This window comes from Apteryx mantelli, chromosome 15 (genome assembly GCF_036417845.1).
Source record: "Apteryx mantelli isolate bAptMan1 chromosome 15, bAptMan1.hap1, whole genome shotgun sequence".
NCBI classification, from domain to species: domain Eukaryota; kingdom Metazoa; phylum Chordata; class Aves; order Apterygiformes; family Apterygidae; genus Apteryx; species Apteryx mantelli.
In genome coordinates, this window is record NC_089992.1 from 20,254,639 (window position 1) to 20,271,362 (window position 16,724).

Genomic DNA, 16,724 nt, shown 5'->3' on the forward strand with positions numbered 1-16,724 from the left:
GTCGCTTTGTTTTCCAAGTGCTCTTGCTAAGTCTGAAGATGTTATTGTAATATGCAAAAACAGAGAAAATATAATTATTTACTTGGCAGGCATTAAAAACCCCAAAACTTTAAAGCATAACCTGCATTTCATATTCTTTCAGCAATTGTCCATTCAGTAATCTCCAGCAAAATCATTGTTCATGGCATGACTGATAAGCAAGTATTTTCCCCCAAACTGAAGACTTTCTTTAAGGAAAGTCTATTTCATTTTCTAAAAAGTTTAAAGCCAATACATTTATGTCTTTAAAAGACACACCTGCCCAGTGAAATCTATTGTATCCACATGGAAATCATTGAGCTGTTTAACACAAACATGCACCATTTCTTCAAAATACCAGTTTAGGATGGGAGGAAAGGAAATGAGAAAAACAATGTTTCAAAATGTTTTATTCCATGTATTTGTAATCACTCTACAAATCAGTCCTAAAATCTACAGATCAGGAAAGATATTCAGAATTATTCTAATCCTTACAAAATACTCCACAAAATATCTTTATAGAAGTGCTGCTTTCCCATTATATATTTCTTTTTCTTTGATGACACAGAATATTGACCAAATTAGGGTCTCATGAAAGTATGAATAAGAGTGTTGGTATAGGTATATAACATACCTACAGTGTTTCATGATCTCTACATACAGAGTAGGGGAAATACTCGTGTACAGAGAGGTTATGCATCGAGGAGCACCGGATGTGTGTGGTTCTTCAGGGAGCCCAGGTATCTGCAGTGGAAACTTGCAACCAGCCCCCTTCTCTCAGCCTTCGAAAAACATTCTAGGTGCATCCTGGAAAAGGCACTGACTTTAATGGTATAAAATTCAAAAAGACTTGAAATTAACCTTTTAGTGAATCTTTCACATTCAATGTGAAATAACAGAGCAGGCTGTGATGTGACATTTTTGTAGGTGAAAACATCAAAGGCAGCCCCGCTGCAGACTGATCTACCTTTGAACACCCAAGGGTATCTGAGACTGCCAAGTCTCTGTAGACTAGACAGAGAGAAAGGAAAAGAAAGAGGAAGATCTAAGATATTCTACTATTTAAGATGAAGTCATTCTAACTAGGATTTAATTCAATCTTTTACACTTTGTTACTGACAGTGGTTTTTTAATACACAGTCAAAAGAGAAAAATCAGGATAAAAGGCAAAGAATATTATTTCTGACTGTCAGGCTGTAATAAGGCATAAATACATGAAAAATTAACTGGTACCACTTATTCTTTCCTTCCTCTTTAGCATTCATGCCTTAAGAATTCCTTTATTTTGGAGTTATGCAATAAACAAACCAGAAAAGCAGTATCAACCTTTGAAAAGGCTACATAAAACAGTAAGCAGCTGTCTAACAACTCAGACACATCTGAACGAATGGACACTGACTATTCCCACTCTTCTCCTCAAACACTCATTTTGAATGCTCTCCTAGAGTTGTGGCTTGGATCTTGCTGGCATTATTTAGTCTCTCTTCAAAGCACTCCCAATGATACCCATTCCTGTCCCTTGCTCAGGGCATAACAAGAAACACCAGACATTCAAAATCGGTCTCTGGTCTGCAGCTCCGTCCAGCCTAGCAGGACCCCTTCTGCTGCATCCGGCCGTGCCAAGCCCCTGATTCACCGGAGCTGCGATCAGGAAATTCATTAAAAACAATTTCAGTATATCATCAGGGAAATGATGCACTACCAAATCCTATAGGGTTACAAAGCACGCAGAGCAATGGGCAAATAAACAATGTTTATTTGGAGGGTTCTCCTCTAGGCTTCTGTCTTACTTTTCCTTCTTTATTCCTTCAATAACTCCTTTTTGCTCCAACTCCAGAGGGGTCACCAGCGTACTGAAACATAACAATATGAAATAGTTACTCCACATTTTGCCATGGTTCAGTCCAGTTTGGTCTCATAGTTAGATATTATGGTCTCAGTTAGTTAAAAAATAAAAATAAAAAGTTTTGAGAGTAATTAGGAAGTTTCCTTATATTCAAATATTTACACATCTATGGTCTCCTTTTCTTAGATTGTTATCTCATTCATTAACATATTTGCTCCAAGTATTGAAGATGTCTCCAAATCTAAATTTCAGTAATTTGATATAATTTCCATGGAGGAGAATTTTTATTTCCTTTTATCTACTTCTGCTAGGCAAACTTAATCCCAGGGTTTTTTTTATTTCTTTCAGGAATGCTGTGCTTTGCAGGAACTGGAAAGATAATCAAAAGGTCAGATTTTCAGACAGACAGGTCTTTGCCAATTCTGCCCCCCAGCAGCTTAAAGACCGTCTGCCTCAATTCTGTGAAGCCTCATAGCAGGCAGTATTTTACAGAACAACTTATTTATAGAATAGTTGGCAGGTAAACAGAAGACACTGTCGTCAACAGGCAACACTGAAACAAAACATTGCCACATAACATGCAGCAAAATACAATCAACTGCCAAGATCAATCGCATTGACTTCCAAAGAAGTAGCTCTTTATAGGACAATTCAGGTCTGAAGGGACCTCAGTCCAATCAGCATCTAGTCCGATCTCCTGCTCAAAGCAGGGCCAGCTAGGATGCCAGACCATGTGATTCAGGGCTTTATTCGGTCTGGTCTTGAAAATCTCCAAGGATGGCAACTGCACACCCTCTCTGGGCAACCTGTTCCTCCCGTGACTGACTGTCCTCATGGGACAAGGTCCTCCTTATAGCCAACTGGAACCTTTCCTGTTCTGACTCAGCCCATCGTCTCTCGTCCTCCTGCCATGCACCTCTGCAAAGAGCTGGGCTCCATCTGTCTTGCTAACCTCCTCACAGGTACTGTAAGGTTGCTGTTATGTCCCCCTAAGCCTTCTTTTCTCCAGGCTAAGGCTGCTAATGCATTAAGGTTTTGATTTATCCCTTTCCGAAATGCTCTCAATCTCATCTTCAAAAAGTATCAGTGAATGTTGGTTGGAGCAAGGATACAAATGCTCAGTGTGACAGAGCAGAATACTGCTGAAACAAACCATGCAAGCCAATTTGTTCTGTACAAGCCATTTTGTTTCAGGTACTGGAGCCTGTGTTAGGCTCTTCACTTTAGAAGGAGGCTTTCATGCAGTACCTGCATCAGAGACCAGGGCAGCCACCCAAGAGAGACTCTAAGCTAGTCTTCGTGGCTCTGCTTTGGAGTTACAGCAGAGAAATCGAGGGATATCCACCTCATCTCTCAACAACGAGCAACGAACAAAACTGCAATTTGAGACGAGAAGAGGCTGAGTTTGCCAGGTAGAGTACGTGCCTGGGAAATTAGCATTTTGTTCTGCTAACCACCAACTGCGTTATTTAAGCTGTGACAGAAAGCTAGAGTAGGACAAGAAAAAAAAAACAAATAAAACCGAAACAAGTTAAAGAAAAGATCATCCAACAAGCTCAGAACATCCACTGCAGGCTCTATAAGCATGTGGGAGAGTAGGGAATGTGACACTCTAGTTCTAAGGTTTCAAAGACTGTATCAAGCATATAAAATCCTCTAACAAGCTATATGTTTCCTAAGGAATGACTTCACATCAGAGCGGCCAACAATAAAACAGGAGGCAGTCCCAAATTTTATTGCAGGGGTTGGGTTGTAGACTCTCACTTTGCACAGACAGGATATGGGTCTGCACGCAGGAGCCAAGGAAATGGCAATCCTCACATATCACGCTTGGCTCAAGAACATATGGGATCCAGCAGGCAGGTCCACGGACAACAGAGGCCTCGTTTCAGAGGGGAACACGATCAGGACATAACAGACAAATGACACACCTGGCAACACACAAACCCAGTCTTCAGCAGACGTTGGAATTTGTAGCTCACAAACACCAACCGCATTTTTATGGTTTGCTACTAAGGAGGTGAAAAAAACACACCAGAAAGTGGAGGTGGGAGGGGAGGGAAAGGAGGAGAGTGCTTGCTGCTGCTTTAAAGTTATGTACATCTTTCTCCCCACATAATAATCCAAGTGATACCATGTCTGAACTTCCTTCATGAAACAACTTCTTATATAGCCTGCCAAGAGCCTCCACAGGGAGCAACCTCTCACCTCACTGCAGATCATGTGAAATTAAGTGAACCACTTGAAAAAGGAAAGAATTCTTAAATGGCCTCTTCCTGAATCAGCTTGAATCTATTTGAACTTATCTTCAAAAAGATCCTGAGATCTCACATAATGGGGAAAAATTATATGTATTTTATACAGTTTCTCATGGTTCTTTCACAGCCACTAAGAGAGACAAAGGAAGAAAGACAACTCAGAAACAAGTTGAAGATATAAAGCCTTAGATGAAGTTGCTAATTCTCACCCAACTTCCTCCCACACATTGTGATATCCTGACCTTGATTTATCTCTATCAATGATAACTTCAATGTAGCAAAGATTTTTCTGATGATCATTTTTCTCAGTGCTGCCACAATAGATGCGGGGTGTGGTTTCATACATTAAAAGAGATTAACAGTTAGGTTTAAGATCAATATTTTATTTTTTATTTTTTTCTGCCTCCCCTACTTCATATTATTCAACTCTGCAATGAAGACTCTGGTATTTTTGAAAAGGTTTTATTTCTAAGTTTTCATTGATGTACATGTAATGCTCTCAAAATCATTTTTCTTAATAGCACCAGGTAGGTATTGACTAAGTGGGTTGAAGCAAAAACAACAAACTCCCAGCAGTAGCGCACAGACATGTGTTTCCCTCATATTTACCAAATCATGCACTCAAGTACCAGCCAAGGCTCCTACATTCTGTACTAATTCTTCCTCTTTGTATTGTACCACAACCTGAATTGCATCTTATCCTATCTATCTGCTCCTCAGAACTACTCTTTCCGCTTTCCTCATTGGAGAAATAGTTACTACAAAGAAAAATATAACAAGCAACAGAATATAGGAGTTTGTGACTCAAATCGTATTTCCAATGACTCAAAAATTCAGTAGGTTAGTACATAACAATGTCAACAACTTACCAGTGCAGGATGATATGATAAAGAGGAGAAATTTTCATAATGCTCTGTTATCCAAACTTATCAGTCTTCAGGGGAAGCACTATTAAGTTACATTTAACTACATTATTAAACTCTAAGAGAAAGGGAAACATGAAGCCTGTTGACGGGGGTCCAGGTCCAAGCTTAAGTGGAGCCCCAGGCCCATGGGTGGAGGCCCCAGGCAAGGCTGGTCAGGGCCATTAATGCCTATTAGTACCCTCAAGGCCCTGACAGGGCCTAATAATCATCAGTTGATGCTAAAATGCTGGAGAAGACAGAAGCACAAGAGATCTGCTTCTGGACACAGACTAATGCTTAAATAGAGAGTTCTGCAATAAGACATTGTATGTATATAACTTGCTATCATCCTCATTCCAGAAAGCAGAAACAAAGCCTTAAATAAGGCTTGTGAAAGCATAAAGTAACTTCCTTAATACATATGAAGTCCCTTTCTAATTTATTTTGAAATACTAATATTGCATGAGTATTAAAAATAATTAAGAACTGAGAATCATATTAGTGTATTGGTCCTATAGCCTCTGTTCTGGAAAAAAAATCATGGAAGAAATAAAGATTTCTCAGTTATGAACACAGGTGTCTGGAATGTGACATGTGATTAGGCAATCCGGTGCTGTCAGTCACTCGTCACTCCAGCACTCCTGAGCGTCCAATGTCTGAACAGACTCCAGTGAGCGCACATTAGTGGAATATATTATTGGTGCCTTCTCCTTCCTGATACTTGCTGTTATTAAGGCTGTGACAGTACCTACGGCCCTCGCCCAGAACCAGACTGACACCATATAAGAATGTACAGTAAATCATCGGTCAGCTGGAAACATTTTACAGCCTCGGCCTGGATCCTGCAGACAGTCCCTATGGATACAATTTGGGGGCATGTATGGATGGAGGATGTTGCTCTTTTCCTCACAGCTGTGCCCCTATCAGCAACTTGTTAGAAGGGACCTGCAATGAGGGAAACAAAACTCCCCACAGGTAAGGCTGCAAATCTATCCCCAGTAACTTGGGCTTCTTTAGCAAAGCCATGTTTGTATGCACGCTTGATTTAAGCATAGGCAGTGCCGGGCAGCCCAGCTGGAACTCGTGCTACTGATCCAGCTTATGGAGGTCTGGAAATTCGAGGCAATAGCCAAACTACTTTTTTTCTACTCAGGCAAAATTTCCAGCTGGAGACAGAAGACATACTGGGAAAACCTGGACATATGACAGCTATAAGTTTATATAAATTCAGCCGCACACCAGCACAGATATACTTCCCACACCTTACTGATTGTCTACATCCCTTCTGTTTCTCTGAGAAACTAGTCCCTTTGGTGGTTCCAACAAAAGAACAGAGAATTAGGGACGCAAAGAAATATTTGTCAAAGATTGTACAGGATACCTGTACAGATTATTTGAACAATGATGAAAAGAACATTAGAGTGAATAGCATACATGTCCTTGCTGTGTTTCATGTCTGTTCAGTTTAAAGAAAAGTAATTTTATTTCTGAACCACTGTAAGTGTCAATCTTCACTTTCCTTTCCTGAACTCTGTGTAGACATTGCTCAACTGAGTTCTGGTTATGGGTTGGTAGGCAAGGTCTCAAATTATCTGAAATATAATTTGTGTTAAATGCAAGGTCCAATCTGCCATTGAGATATACCTAAAGTCACATGCACAAGTACCAAGTGCACTTAAATGTTTGTTTAGGTCAAACAATCGCCTACCTTCAGCGTTGAAAAAAACTGGTCTTTAATAATAAAGAAGGGAGAAAAAGCTACAGAACTTTGGTGAAGTCCAAGGTTTCCCATGGTTTCTAAATATTACAGAATGAAGAATCCTGACAGTTACTTCCCAGTCAATGAAAAGCTTTTAATACTGCTTTAAACTGAAAGGAAGTCTTTGAAGCATGAAGAAAAGAGAGAAAAAGACTAGAAAAATGTAAAAAAATTCATCATGCTGCACAAGCAGGGCTCTTAGGCAAGGAAGTGGCTTGTCTCTAGTCACCCAAGAAACGTGTGTAGGTACCTGCCCAGGTACTGACCTTACGCCTTCCAAGGCTCCCTCGCACCATGCAATCTACCAAACCTCCCATTCACACCGCCAGCCTGAAGTTTGTAAGATGAGATACTCTTACTGAATACCCCTGTCAAGAAAAACAGGAATTAGCGACATCAAGACTTTTTGAACACCACAGAGCACAAACTTGCAAATTTCTCAGGCAGCAACACATGACTAATGGAGATACTCACAGAGATTTGGCTTTCCTATTATGTTTTAAATATGTATTTTTTATTTTCTGTAAAAGACCATGTGTAGTAATCAGTCAAAGAAACCTATCTGTAGGTAAAGGGGAAATACATAAATAAATAAAAAACTTTAAAAATTAACTCTAGAAGTATAAATGACACAGATAATTTATGACCCACTTTCTTCTGGTGAGTTATTCCTGCCAGTCGTACAGCTCTCAAACAACAGCATGGAAACATGGCCAACCTCACCACAGCTTGTCTCCTGCTGCTTCAAGATATCAGACTGGACAAAGTAACAGCGCCTACGCCTCAAATGAAGCAGGGGACTGTGTTACACAGTACATTTCTATTCCAGGTCCTCACAGTTTGTCTCCACATTTTGTCATCATTATCTATTTGTTTGATTTTTTGAGAGGAAAGGTGGGTTTGACACAACAAATGTAAAAGTATTTGTAAACTTTCCAGGTTATTTGCAAACTGCACCCTCCAGCAACATCTAACTCTGCTTCAAAATAGTTAACTCCTGCAAAGCTAATTAGGCTCGAAATGCTAAAAATGGATTTCAGAAAACATTCCCAAAATAATGTATTTTTGAAGGTATCCTGGGAAGAGAAGCAAACTAAAGCAGAGAAAAATGGCAGAAACAGAGATCACAGATTTGTTTTACAAAGTCACAAAGAGAGACAAGAGAAAGTGAAAAGGCTGCTGCATCCAGGGAGGGAAGAAGGGGTGAGTGGAAACAGCTGGAATTGTTCAGCTGTGTCAACATTCGGCTGTTTCACAGATTGACTAGCAAAGTGTCATCTGAAACCAATTACATTCCCAAAACCCCATGGACCCAGTTCATAACATTGATTAATCCACATTGTGAAAACGTCCCCAAGCAAAACTAGAACAGCTGTCAGCCCTTGGAGCTCAGAAATAGCATTCAACTTAAAAAAAAGGCAAAAAAAGGAAAAAAAGAAAAAAGAAAATTCTTTAATACTATCTTTGTAATTTTCAGAAGATCATATATCTGTTTCTAGCAATTAAGAACAGAACAGATTCTCCACTTTTTTATATTCCTATTGCTTTTCCTGCCTTACTATAGCTGCCATCATCAGAGCCAGGCCAGCACCAATCCCCAAAGACCAAGCACCTGCCTCTGAACTGACAGGCGCCTAAGGATGCCTTTTCCTCTCCTTTCCGTGCCCGGGGGGCCTGCAATTTACTTTGTGAAGGAAGGAATCTTCCTGCCCCATTCCAAGTGTACTGAAATTATTATCTTCAGGCAGCTTAGCTGTTCAGAAACGATCAGTTGTACTTCTGACACTCCACAAACTACCTTGCTGGGAAGTAACCAACTGGTACAAGCGAGGCACGGGCCAGCTCTGACCGTATCCACGCACAGCGCTCCTTTGTGCATTTTCGCAGTTCTTCCTGCACTCCGTTTCAACACTGAGGAAATGCCTGTTGTAGGAAACACACTCTAACAACAGACAAATCCCCAGAGCCCCCCCCGTCCCCCCACCCGCGCACAACGCCATTCTCCAGCAACTGGATCACATAGGAAAAGCTTTGTATTTTTACAAGATGACTTCAGGGTTGCTAATCTACAAATCTGTGGGGCAGATAATGCAGATCTTCCTTGTACTTGAAAAATCACTCCACAACTGCCATCTTCACAGTTCCCAAGACCTGCGCGTAGCAGGCGTTTCACAGCACAGCCACGGCCCGGTCAAACCCGCGCTCTGTCCATCTAAACAGCAGCAACCTGAACCAATGCACTCCTGCTCAGAGCTCCGTACTGGCCACAAGGACATAACCCGTCTGTTGGATTTCAGAAGAGAAAGTGAGATGGATTTATTCTGACAAAACTACGAAATATTTCTAAGCTCACCAAAATCAGTGCAGGAATGTCATAACAGTAGGAATAGAACTGTGCATAAATGAAATAGAAAAATGAAGAGGGAATGGGGAGGTTTTTGGTCTTCAATTGGTCTTCAATTGTTGGTTTTTCAATTAAATATAAGACTGGAGGAAAAAGAAACTATTTTTGCTTGCATGTTAATCAAATCACTTCAATAAAGAAGTCATTTTTATGTGGTGCTCTACTTAATGCTTTTTTTCAGATGCGTATATTTATTCTATCAGCTATTCTTAAACAAAGTTTAAAGGAACAGGAAGGCTCCTCCAGCTACTCTCAAAGGTCGAAAGACCTTGCACTTCAACCTGCAATATCTTCTCCCCAGTTCTATCAGCAAAATTTGCTGTTGCTGCGTAACATCAGGAGAAATTCTGTGCTGTGCTTATATTATTCTTTCCCAACTTTGGAAATAACTATATAAGCACCAGAACATAAGTTGATAGAAGCAACATAGTTCAAACCATGCTGCTATTGTATGGTTCCAAGATACTGGTGAAGTGACAGTTCCTTTCCCAGTGAAATGCTTTGTCCTTATGTAACTCATTTATCATGTGTCTTTTGAAAGAGTTTATGGATTCAACTACAGATGCACAAGAAATCTTTAGCACTGCCACATAGCCTATGCTACAACTTGAATGAATAAAGTCAACGTCACTTGCCTTAACAGACTCCTTATTCTGTATTATGTATGGGCATGTACGCCTGCCAGTAATAAGTTATACTGCATTTAACAAAAACACACAGAAAAAATGCTACTTCACACATATGGAACTCTGAAGACATTTACAAACTGTTCTTGTTTCACACAAATATCAGAAACAAAAAATAGTCACTGGATCTAATATATTGTATTCTATAAAAGTAAAGAAAAACCAACAGGGGTATTAAATACAGATCAGAAAATTGTAAGAACATATGAAACCGTGGATCAGACGGATGGTCCACGTGCAGTGGCCAGGCTTCTCAGAGTGGCCAATACCCGATCATAGAACAAAAGAATTCAAAAGCTAGCCTATCTAGTGTGGTGCAATGTTGAACATGACAACACTAAACTGCATCTTCTGATCTCAGAAAATTATTATTATAATTTTCTTATGAATAAAGATAAATGATTCATAAGGTTTGTCTTCAAGAATATGGAGTTAAAAGTTGAAATTACTTATAACTTGTTAAAATCCAACATGAGAATGTGAAATTTTTTCTCAAGTAACTTACAATACTAATGGCTGGATTCACACGAGTTGCTAATAGTAGCTAACAGACTGAGAGAATAATATGTAAGGTATTCTTAAGATCACAATGACAAAAAATTGTACAAAGACCTGTAAAATTAGGGCAAAGTACAAAGGGAGTTATTCAAGCTCTATCATTATCAGACATCCATAAATTCATAGAATTTGAAGTCAAAAAAGACCAGTGGGATCATCTATTCTTGTATATCGTAAGGCTTGCATATCATAGGTCATTACATCTCACATCATTAACCCCTGCACTGAGCCCAATAAATAGTGTTTGATCAAAACATTTCTCACAGAAGTGCATCCAACTCAATCCAAAGACTTCAAGAGATGGCGAATCAGCTATTTCTTTAGTAATTTGTTCCAATGTTTAATCACATTCAGCATTGAGCACTTCTGCCTAATCTCCAATTTGAATCCATCTGCTCCAGCATTCAGCCCCTAGTTCCCATTTTGCCTTTCCTCATCAGATTAAAGAGTCCTTTAGTACTTGGTATTTTCTTTTTGTGAAGATACTTAAACACTGTTACCCTATAGCCTCCCAGTTTTCTCATTGATAAATTTAACAGCTAATGCTCAAAGCAGCTGAAGACCATTTTCTCCAACCTCAAATATTTTGTGGCCATTTTCTGAACCTTACCCAATACTTCTATGTCCTTCCTAAAATATGGACCCCAGAATGGCAGGAATTATTCCTGCAGTGGTCTTGCCGACAGCGTACACGCAGGCAAAGCCACCCACACATACCTCATTCCTGTTTACATGAACAAGCATTGCGTTGCTGCTTTTTGCACTAGAAGCCTGCCGTCAGCTGTTACCTGAAAGAATCTTCTCTGCTTCCCATGATACTGTCTTCTCCCAGTCAAACATTTTTTTTTTAGGTGAGTAGCTTTTCACTGAGCTGAACTACAGACACTTTGCTTACATGGCAAAGCAGTTCAGAGCTCTCTGTGTGAAGTGTGATCACCACATCTTTATCTGGTATTCTGCCAGTCTTTGTGTCACTTGGAAATAAAGTGTCAGCGATTCAGATGCATTTTTCCAAATAATTGATAGAAACGTTGAAGTGTTGGAACTAGTCCTTATCCTTGTGAAATCCCTGTACCAACACTCATGCTAATTCTCCACCAACGACTGTATGAAATACAGCAGTTAGCCAGAGCCATATTTAGTGCACAGATTGTTGCGACTAAAGCAGAAGTCACAGGAAGTAGCGAGAAGGAACTTCAAAATAAGCAAAGTGCATCAAATCCCCAGTGCTGTGACTATGTGAAGAACCCCATTATAAGCAGGAACTGCAGATGAATTTAAAGTTCAAAAGTTCTCAAACTCAGGAATCACACCTGTAATCTAGAGGTAAAGACACATTGATGTAAAGTAGTGATTAAGACGATCAGGAATTACTACTGTATGTCATTAGCAGTGTTTTTCATACCAAGTTTTCTGAAAAAATATGGATCAGCACCACAGATTGGTTATCTTGAAGGGTCAAGTGTTGAAGAGGAGGCATGAAATGCATGACTAAAATAAGCAAAGGTGAACAACAGAAGTAATATCTTCCCAAAGACAGTAATGACCATATATAGTATACTATATATATATATAAAAAATATATATGTGTGTACATGTATATATGTGTGTGTGTACACACACACACACACACACACACACACACATATCTACAGTTGACATGCATTTGATGTCTGAGGACCTTTCAACACCTCTGTCATCAACTGGTGTTTCCCAAATGGAGATCTGGCAATCCATGAGTGCCAACAGTTATTTATTTGAGCTTTCAAAAGCATGACTGCTCTACTTATCCTTATAGGAACTATTATACCAAAGAGCATTTCGTAAAATTTGCTACTGACTGGAGGAAGTAAGGCTAGTAATATGGACAGTCATGTGACTATCGTGTGATCTCTCAGTAGGTGTTTACAACCGTATGTGCTTCTTGTGTAGATCACCCAGCCAGAACCGGGGAACCTTGACAACTCCCTGAGCTGAGAGCTCTTGTGAGATTTCTGCAGGCACAATAGGCACAAGGGCAAGTTTCTGTGTTTGAACCTCTCTGTCAAATAAATATAGATTAATGTCTACATGTCCACAATACATGCCTTTAGAAATGTGCCCACAGGCCTTATCTGTTGGTAGTGCCGTGAAAGACCTGCAACCACAACCATGTAACCCACAATAATACAACATAGAAATAATAAGACTGAAAATGAAACTGTTGTATAACATGATAGTTCTTCAGATGGCCTCACCAACAAGCAAGCATTAGACAAAGATACAGCAGAGATCATAATATACAGATATATTAAAAATAGAGATAAATAATGTTTGATGCAGTGAAAGTATGAGATACAATGAAAGGCCAAGTCTGCTTATAGGCCCTTCTTTTTCACTCTAGAAAATCTCTTTTTCTGCTTCCTTTTACTACACGCTGAGAAAAAATACAGAGAGAAACATATTGTATAAGTTGTTAGGGAATACAGCTTTTTATTTTTAATCATCCTCTGAGAACAAAATAGGTAGACATGGGTAATTACTGTCATGAAGGCTTACACAAGCAAATCTACTGAAGTAACATGACCCAGTTGTTACCAGCCCATGGATATCTGGCTACTTCTTCCACACCCCAACCACTGGACCCACTGAGCTCCAGGAATTTTCAGAAGCAACAGCTTCAGCAAAGGAGCAGCTTTCAGCTGCTGAATTTCCACTGCACTTAAATTGATCTTATTTTATGCTTCCTCATCCTCTACAATGGGAGACAGTGGACTGGAACTGAGCAAAGACAGCACCTGTTAGTAAAGCTTCCTCTCTTCAAATTTATAATTAATTGCTGCTAAAATTGGCACTGAAATTTCCTAAAAACAAAAATGGTTTGCAAGTAGCAAACAAATTTAATTTTTTTGTACTCTACAACATGACATAGAGACTGGCAATTTGCAAACACAGAAAACAGCCAAGACAAAATTCAACACCTTTAACTGCCTTTTTATTTCTTTCAATGTTTAGGAACAAATATGTAGTACCTTAATGCAAGATTCAGATGCAGAAGTTATCTGTTAGGATTTAGCACTCTGAGAACTTTATTTTCTTTTCTCTGCACAAAGCTTTGTCTGTGCTGTCTGCATCCTACGCAGCCTCCAACAGTGCTCACAAATACGCTCCCAGAGCATGAGAGGCAGCAGCACCCATCAAACAGGCGACCTGCCAGGCATAACTGGCAAGCAGGTGGGTGCAGAGCTGGGTGCAGTGTCAGCGAGGGCAGGAGGTGCTGGCAGTCCAACGACTGGCATGTGTGCTGCACGGTGTTGCTAGGGGGAGACAGGCTACTTGAGCTTCAGGTAGTACATCCTGTCCAGCCCTGTTTATACAAACAGGGGGCAACCTTCTGGAGGAAGAACCTTTGGATCTGAGATTCCTTATTTCCCATGCCCATGTCCAGCATGACCAGCGTTGGCACTGCTGGTGCACTTTTAAATGACCCATTGCTCCCCGCTTCCAGCAACGCACTCCTTATAGCAGATGGTGCCTTCAGTATGGTTGGTTTCTTCCTCCTTCACTTTTTCCATTAGTCAACTTCTTCATTGTCACTGAGATTGACAATAAAATATTCTAAATGGAAAAGCAGGACAGAAGAATGCTTTGTGGAATCCTATCCACAGTATGACTGAAACAAATCTGGCCTTCAGGAAGTTTCTGGAATTTGCTTTGCTTAAGGTTTCTGAGTTTTGCATTATCACTATGTGCAGCAACAGCATCCTGCATTTCTGCAGTGTCCTTTTGTCAATATGGAAGAAAATCAGCTGAACACTTTCAAGAAGTCTGCTGTAGACAGACTCACGGGAAGACAGAAATAAGCCTGGTCTCATTTAATTCCCTTGTTCATTTAACACCAAACCATGCTACACATACACAGGCCTCTGGCTTCTCTCCCCGTCTATAGCTGAATAAGCAATCTCAGAGGAAGAAGTAAGAAATTTATAGAGCCAGTCAACCAATCCCAAAGTGCCAACCAGCAAACCACCTACGTGAGTGGAGCAGGATCTGTCTGTCCGTCGAGCTTTTCAGGCAGGCAAGCTTCCTGGTTTTACAGCCCAGCGGGAGCTAGCCTTGGGACATAAACAGGTTTTCTAGGCTAAGTGCTAATAAGTGACAAAAACCAGAATCACTTGAGAACTTGCTCCAGATCACACAATGGGTACAGAATACCTATCATCTGAGCTTACGTTTTAATTGTGCAAGAAAACAGTCACATCAGTCATTTATCTGCATTTTCAAAGATGGCATTTTACAGATTGTCATTGTTTATTAACACTTTCATACCAAGACTTCGAATTTCCCTAGGGTAAAAATAAAGTTCAGGATTTACTTGGGGAAAAAAAAAGTCAATTTGAAGGAGTATGTCTGGACTTTATGTTGCTGAAATGCATCATCGTATGCACTGGAAGTTTTGTCCCAGAGCATAAGCCTCTTCGAGAGGGAAATCTTTCCTGGAAATTGGGAAAAATATCCTGAAGCTTTCTAGAATTTATACAAGTTACAGAGCTAAATAAAATTGAACTACAGCACCTGCTCCTAGGAATGCTGAAAGCAAAATTAAAAAGAAAAATACTCTGGTGACAGTATGATCTAAAAGGTCAACATATAAGCAGTGTTAGTTTCAGATCTTTTACAAAAATATATTTACACTATGCTCCTAACTATTATACTTGCAAAAATAGTACTTTCCACAGAATTCATACATTTTATTTTCAATCCTTGAAGCTTGTTAGTAAGTTCCTGAAGAAGAAATGATTGTCTTGTTATTGTCAACATACCCACCCACCCAATCAACCTTCAAAACATCAAGATTCACTTTACTCCCACTATCCCCTTGATGTAAATTATTCTCCTATTAATAATTCTCTTTTATTGTTATAATCATCCTTCCCTATCTTGTATGAATTGCTCTCATCCTAATATGACTGAGTTTGATTTTACTTCTTAAAAAAAAAATCATAGGTAAAAAATATAAATGTTTGGGGCAAAATCCTTGTCCCACTTTAGTCATTGGAAAAGCTCTAACTGTTTTTGGTGAAGCCAGAATTTCATCCTTTCATCTGTTTACTGTGATTCAAAAATCATCTCTGCAATATAGCTGTACACGACATGGGAGAAACAGGACATTGCTAATACCAACCAACACCAACCTACTTTAACTCATGCATTATACCTGACCGTACCAGGGGCACAGAACGTCACACCTTTATTTGCTTCGCTTCAGCAAGCAAATCTTCCTCGCTAGGTCGTACTAATTACAAGCATCCCCAAGGGTGGCATTCCTTGAAATGGTTTGATGAGTCATGCTACAAAAAAGCAAACGCAACCTGTATGCCTTTCTGGCAAACGAGTCTGAGACATTCACCAATATTTGTTCACTAATCCCACACATTATGTCACCAAGGCAAAGCAAATTTGTTCTATCTTTGAATTATTCTTTTCATCCTCACTTAAATGGGTAGCTTTTTGCTGGTAAGCTGTTATGCCACTAAAGGAACAGTGGAGGTATCCTGAGAGTTAGACTGTATATATTACCTGCTGTAAACATTATGTTCACCACATGAAGAATGTGAATGTGGACTCGTTGGCAGGAAATCTAAGATGTTTCTAAAGACAGATCCACACAGCAGAACAGCGTGAATTCTGCAGTAGGATATAGGTTTCCTAGTTTTGCACTGTATTTCTTTGATTATACTCAATCATGTCAATGATTTTCCAGTCTCAGGAAATATTGTGAAAGCAACTAATCTTTCTAAAGCTTACACTGTCTATTCAGCTTCTGGTAGTATGGGGGTTAGAGATATTGCTTATGATGATAGTTTGAAGTTCTTCAAATCACACGGAAGCCCCAAAGGTGGAGATAAACATTTATGGGCTTGACACAGCACAAACTGTTATGGCCGGTGTTAAACTGAAGTCAGACTAGACAATTCTAAAGGTCCCTTCCGGCCCTGGAATCTAAAAGCTATTAATTTAGCCAGAGATGCAAGTGCTTTTACTTCCACATACAGCCTTTCTTTTTCGCACTGTTTGTTTGTTTTCTGCCATTAGTTTTAACAATCTGTTTATGGGATTGCGTTTTTTTTTTCTTCCTGGCTGGCTGAATTCTCCCCAAGAGCCTCTGAATTCGCAGCAGCAATTCCCAGTGATTGCTCTGACATGATAATAATGGTGGGACTGCAGCTCCCCAGCTGCTAAATTCAGCCAGTGATTCTCTGGGGCTCTACAGTTTGAGTTTTTTTTTTTCTTTATTATTATTATTATTA

General features: G+C 39.7%; 1 long non-coding RNA gene across 3 annotated transcripts in view; it reads right to left on the reverse strand.

The window, feature by feature from the left end:
* Positions 1–410: 410 nt before the first annotated feature.
* The window catches only part of LOC106496492 (uncharacterized), a 287,771-nt gene continuing 271,457 nt past the window's right edge, over positions 411–16,724 (reverse strand). For all 3 annotated transcript variants that reach the window (XR_010885701.1, XR_010885700.1, XR_010885699.1), the window contains one exon: positions 411–1,871. This is a non-coding gene — a long non-coding RNA (uncharacterized lncRNA). The remainder of the gene's footprint in view (positions 1,872–16,724) is intronic.